This window comes from Herpailurus yagouaroundi, unplaced genomic scaffold (assembly GCF_014898765.1).
Source record: "Herpailurus yagouaroundi ecotype Mexico unplaced genomic scaffold, PumYag 198, whole genome shotgun sequence".
Lineage (NCBI taxonomy): Eukaryota > Metazoa > Chordata > Mammalia > Carnivora > Felidae > Herpailurus > Herpailurus yagouaroundi.
This window is the reverse complement of record NW_024412429.1, coordinates 1249481-1255830: the sequence shown is the minus strand read 5'-3', so window position 1 is coordinate 1255830 and position 6350 is coordinate 1249481. Positions and strand designations below refer to the sequence as shown.

The window sequence follows — 6350 nt, the reverse complement described above, 5'->3', positions numbered from 1 at the left end:
TTATTTTGCTTTTTTTTTTTTCTACCTCATTTAGGTAGGAACTTAGATTTTTGATTTGAGACCTTTGCTATTTTCTAATATAAACAATTTGCGTTATACACTTTCCTCTGAGGGTCACTTTAGCTGTATCCCACATACGTTTATGTGTTGTATTTTCATTGCCATTCAAGTCATTTTATTTTTAAGTTTTCTTTTGAAACTTCCTTGTAGAACAATGAGCTATTTGGAAGGCTGTTGTTCAATTTTCTTGTATTTAGAGATTTTCCTGTCAACTTTCAGCTATTGTTTCTAGTTTGCTTCCATTGTATCAGAGAACATACTCTGTTTGACTTTAATCATTTTCCATTTCTTGAGGCTTGTTTTATGGCCCAGGATGTAGTCTATCTTGATGAATATTTCGTGGTATTTGTAAAAAGGTATATTGTTGTTAGGTGGGATCTTCTACACATGTCATTTAGATACTGTTGATTTGGTATGTTGTTAGATCTATATATCCCAGCTATTTTTCTAATAGTTCTTCTGTTAGTTGCCAAGAGGGAATGTTGGAATCCCCAGCTATAACTGTGGACCTGCCCATTTCTCCTTTCAGCTCTGTCGGTTGTTGTTTTAAATCTTTTCTTCAGCTTTATTAAAGTATAACTGACCAATAAAATTGTATATATTTCAAGTGTACAGTGTAATGATTTGATATATCTACTTTGTGAAATGACTTACACAATCAGGTTAATTAACACAATCATCACCTCACATTGTTACCTTTTTATTTTTGTGGTGAAAATGCTTAAAATCTATTCTTTTAGCAAATTTCAGTGTATAACTACTAACTATAGTCACCCTTCTGTACAATTGGTGATTGTGCTGTACTTATTTGTCTTAGGATTATCGATTCATGTATTTTGAGGCTCTGTTGTTTGGTGCATACATATTTCAGATCATTGTGACTTACTGGTGGGTTGATTTCCTGATCATTTATGTAAGGCCCCTCTTTATTTCTAGTAACTTTCTTTGCTCTAAAGCCTACCTTTTCAGATAATTAATATAGCCACTCCTGTTTTTTTTTTTTTAATTTATGGTTGCATAGATATCTTCTTCCATCTTTCTACTCTCAAGCCAGCTATGTTGATATTGAAGTGAATTTCTATAAAGTGCATATAGTTGGGTGATTTCTTTGCCCACTCTGCCAGTCTTTGTCTTGATCAGTGTATTTAGGCCATTTATATTTAATGTGATTAATTCCTTGTTAGAGTTTATCTCTGTCATTTTATGATTTGGCTTCTGTTGGTTTTCTTGTTTCTTATTTCTGTTAATGTTTTTCTTCCTTCTTTGTGTTAGTTGAATGTTATTTAGCATTCTATCTTAACTTATTTATAGTATTCTTGAGTGAATCTCTTTGAACAGTGTTCATAGTGGCTGCTCTGGTTGTCACAATACACACAGATAACTTATCACACTCTACTGGTATTAACACTTTATCACCTTCCTCACTTGTATTTATGTGACTTTCCCTCCCCTGCCTTTAAATAATATTGTTTTGTTTATCAAGTGGAGTTATAATTTGGGTTATAATTATCAAATATAACATAGAAATTATGAGAAAATGTGTTTAACGTAGATGCCTATATTCGTGCTCTTTTTGTGGCTCTTTCTCTCATCTTATTATCTTCTTTACACTTGAATTTTTTCCTGTAGCCAGAATTTAAGCATAGACTTGCTCGTGATAAATTCTTTTGACTTTTCATTCATCCTAACATTATTTATTTCCTTCTTATTTCTCAAGGTTATTTTTTCAGACACTGAATTTGCAGTTAACAGCTCTTCTTCATCACTTAAAAATGTTGTGCTAATGGGGCCCCTGTGTGGCTCAGTTGGTTGAGCATCAAACTCTCAATTTCAGCTCAGGTCATGATCCCAGGGTCATGGGATTGAGCTCCATGTTGGGCTCTGCACTGAGCTTGGAGCCTGCTTAAGATTTTCTCTCTCTCTCTCTTTCTCTCTCTCTCTCGGTCTCTCTCTACCTTGCTTGTGCTCTCTCTCACTATCTCTAATAAAAAATAAATAAATTTTAAAAAGTGTGCTAAAAATAAGAAGGAGAGAAAGCAAAGCAAAGACAAGACAAGACAAGATACTGTGCTACTCCCTTTTGCTCTCCATTGTTTCAGAGGAGAAATCCAGTCATGTGAGTTGGTGTTCTCCTATAAGCAATGTATTGTTTCCTTCTGGCTGCTTTCAAGATATTTTGTCTTTAATTTTCAGAATTTTAATTATGTGTTTTGGTGTGGATTTCTTTGGATTTATTCTGTTTGGAATTTGCTCAGTCTCTTGAATGTGTACTTTGCATTTTTTGCCAAGCTTGGGATGTCATTATTTCCTTGAGTACTCTTTCAGTCCTGCTCTCTTCCTCCTCTGGGACTCTCATTATGCAAACACTGGGTCTTCTGTGAGTGTCCCAAAGGCCCCTCCATTACTCATTTATTCTCTTTTTTGTTCAGTCTTTTCTTCCTCTGTTCAGACTTGATGAATCCTGTTTATGTGTCCCGAGACCCCTGAATCTACCCTCTGTCATCTCCGCTCAAGTATTGCCCAGACATTGCCTTTTTTTTTGAATCTCTATCCCTATGTTTTGTCGGTTTTATAATTTCCATTTGGATCTGTTTCGTAACTTCTATGTCTTTGCTGAGATGACCTTGTCTTATCTTCTCCTTAGGTCTAGCTACAATTATTTAATCATGCAGAATGTCTATTGTGTGAGTTCACGTCACAATAAGCCAGTCGCTAACTCAGTGTGAAATCAGAGACCCACCCCTGCTGCTTCTGATTACCTTCACTCTGAAATATCTTACTGGAATTTTTTACTAATTCGACCTGATGTGAGTAACACCGAGGTGAGGTGATTTCTCATTGTATCAGAATTTTGTGTACCAGAGAAGGGACTATGCAGGTGCCCCAGGTAGAGCTTAAGAGAGACAGATAGAAGGAGGTCTGTTCATCTTCTTCAACCATAGAGAGCACCTGTATTATCTTATCTTTATTATGTGCTAAAATTCCGTGTAAGATTTTATATTACAAACAGAGAGGAGGGTTCTGCTGCTAAAGAATTCAGAAAATTACAGACCGTGATACCTATGAGGTTTATAGAAGCAGTTTAGTAACAGACACCGAGACCGGAGGCCTAAAAACTTCCATTGCTGAAATTTTCTAGATTTCATGTTTTAAAAGAATTTGTCATAGTTTGCTGAAGCATTGTTTTATGACAGCTGCTTTAAAATCTTTGTCAGATGATTCCAGAGTCTGACTCATCTTGGGCTCCGCACACGCTGATGGCCTTCATGTTCACGCTGAGGTGGTCCTGATTTCTGGAGTGACGATGCTTGCCACTTGAATGTCAAAGAGAGAGGAGAGAGACAGAGAGAGAGAGAGAGAGAGAGAGAGAGAGGGAGAGAGTTCGTTCTCAGACCCATCGGGACAAAGGTGCTTTCCTGGCTGGGAGCTTGTGGGGCAGGAACCCTGTCTCTTGGTGGGGGAGGAGAGCCTCAGGCCCTGGGGACTCAGAGTCCTGGGCCAGGGCCACTTGCCAGTGTCACGAGACTGCCCTGTGCTCTTAGTAGGAGAGGGGGCTATCAGGCAGCGAGCAGGCAGGGCGCCTCTGGCTGCCAGCAGGGTCCTGAGTCTGTCCCCCCGGCCAGTGGCAGAGTCACGCTTACCTGGCATGTCACAGGGATGCCGCCAGAGCCGGAGGCAGAACCGCTACCTGGGCTTCGTTCTGGTGTTAGGCTTGGGTCTGGAAGTTCTCCAGGTGCCTCTGCCGTGCTGCTCCTCTAGTCCCGGGCGACAAACCACCCCCCCCCTTTCTCCAACTGCGTCTGAAAGTTCTCTGGTCGCTTCCTGCCTGGCGTCCAGGGTTTCCAGTTATACTGCAAGGAAGAAACAGGTCTCCACCGTCGTGTCCAGACCAGAAGCTCTGCTTAAACTATAGTCTAAGCTACGATCTTACACAAAGTCGAGGTAAAAGTCAGCAAAGGAATGCGGTGGGCAAATCCCAAATCAGAAGAAGGAAGGAAAAGAAAGAATTGAGAATAAGAACAGTGTCGACCACTCACTGGGCGCTGCCTGTGCACTGGGCACATACACTCTTGCACACAAACGCACCTGCACACCCAACCCTTACGGATTTAGTTTCCATCTCGCTGACTATCCCAGTGTTCCTCTCTGCAGACCCAGCCGTGCCCTTGAACTCCAGGTTTGCATGGAAATTGCCCCCTGAAGTCTCCGCTTGGACACAGAAATCGTTCAGCCTTAACGTGCCCAAACCCAAACTGTGATCTCGTCCTCAAACCAAGCCCGGTCCTCCTCCGGGCTTCTCGCCTCTCTGAGTGACCGTGTCTGCCTTCCCGCGGCTCGGGTCAGACCCCCGGAGCCATCGCCTGGCCCCTCCCTGCCTCATCACGCGGACGCAGCCCCTCGGCAAATCCGGCTGCGCGCTGACACTGGCACGTGTCAGGCGTCTGACCACCCGTCCGCATTGTCAGGGCTGCTAACCTACTCCGAGCCGCCCTGGACGTCTCGGGACGTCACAACCGTCTCCCGTCTAATTAGTGCGCGGGCCCCAGAACGTTCTCGCTGCCTCACCCTCTGGCCGCGGTGAGAGGGCAGCCAGAATCGTCTTGCTGGAAGTTAAGGCAGACGTACTCACCCCCTCTCCCCCGACTCGGGCTCCCACGACCTCTCCTGTTCCACAGACTGGACATCCTCTCCCGGCCATCTGGTTCAGCTCCTCACTTTCCCCCCCCTACTGTGTGCCCGGGAGACTGACCCTCATGGCCTGTGCCTACCCTGTCCCTTTCCCTCTGGCTTCGGCCTCGGTTAGAATGGGCGATACCAGCAGGAGGGAAGAGCAAAGGTGGGCTATTGTCTTTCTCCCCTCCTTCTTGGCCAAGGGTTGGCACGGCCTGTCCCTCCTGATGCCCACTGACTCACCGGGACCTGTGGGTCTCCTGGGGCTCAGTGGCTTTATGCCCCGGCACAGAGTCATTCACCTTGAATCTGAGCACACCGTCGTACCCCGTTTTTGAATACGCCAAATTTGTTTGCTGGGGCCCCTCGTCTCCACCCGTGTCCCTTCTCCTCTCGGTCTGGCGGGGTACCCGCATGCTGTCGCCTCAGCGCCTCCCATCTGCTGTCCTCTGTGCCTGGACCGGCCAGGATCTGGGCGGACCACCCCCCCCCCCCCAGGCTTCCCAAACATGACCGTCAGGGACGTCTCCACTCCCAAGTTGTGATCGTTGTATTTCAAGTTGCAATATCCACTCCCCACCCCCGCCCTCTTGCCTCCCCGTGGCCTGGCTCGTTCCACGTAAAATTACAACGTAAGGAACGCGAGGCGGGGAAAAGCTGGCCGTGCCCGACACTGCGGTAAAACCTGCGAGGATCTGCCGACGAGAACGCACCACAGTCAGACGCGCTTGACCTGTTGTTTCCATAAATCCTTGTGCCACTCCCATGGGGTAGGGACTCCTTCTCTTTCCTTGCAGGAAGGAGTGAGCAGAGGCTGTGAGAGCACGCTGCCCAGACTCGAGTGGCCCACGGGGCCCGGGGAAGGGACTGGAAAGACTCACTGCTTCAAACCTCGTGAAGCTACAAGTCAAGGCTGTCAGTGCTTCAGAACAGCTGTACGTTCGCACACGGGTGCTCGGAGGGGATGAAATTGAACCCATATTCTTTGGCAGCTGGTCCGCGGGTGCCTCGAGCTGCGACCTCCCGAAGTCACGGGATCCGGGGCCGCCGTGAGCGCTGTCGCCACCGCCCTGGTCGCCGCGGCCCCGGCTCCGGCCACGCGCTGGGCTCTCCGTTTGTGCTGAGCCAAGGACGAAGACCTGAGCCGAAACGGTTCATTCTCTCTGCTCGCCTGATCTCTCGTGGCCCGGCTCCAGGGGCCCCTCGCGCGGTGTGGGGGTCTCTGGACCCGAGGCTGCACCGGCTGCACCCCCGGCCGGGCGTGCGTGCCTGCGCTCGCCTGTTTCCCTCCCGCGGCCGCTGCACATCTTTAATCTATTATTCCTCTTATATAACTTTGTTTTGCTGCTTGAACTTCCATTCCCATGACTTTATGTTGAAAAACATCCTCAAATCGAGGCTTTGCATTTCACAACCGCCCCCGAGCTGGGTCACCCCTGGCTGTCTGCTGCTCGCTGGCCCCCAAGCCAGGGGGGAAGGACTCGGGGTCCCCGGGGAAGCAGGCTGCATGCCCGTCCACACAGGTGGTCACTACTTCCACTAGGTGAGGCCCATGCCCGTCACCTGCTTGCAGGCCCTGAGGCCAGGGGTGACCCCTGCTGCCCACACCCATCACTTGC

The 6350-nt window shown here is 47.4% G+C and overlaps 1 long non-coding RNA gene across 1 annotated transcript; it reads right to left on the bottom strand.

Annotated features, from left to right (window-relative positions):
- Positions 1-3012: 3012 nt before the first annotated feature.
- Positions 3013-6013, bottom strand: LOC121013180 (uncharacterized). Its single transcript, XR_005782548.1, has 3 exons — positions 5613-6013; positions 3749-3911; positions 3013-3374 (listed from the first exon to the last, which is right to left on the bottom strand). It is a non-coding gene; the product is annotated as an uncharacterized LOC121013180 (long non-coding RNA).
- Between the last annotated feature and the right edge of the window lie 337 nt (positions 6014-6350).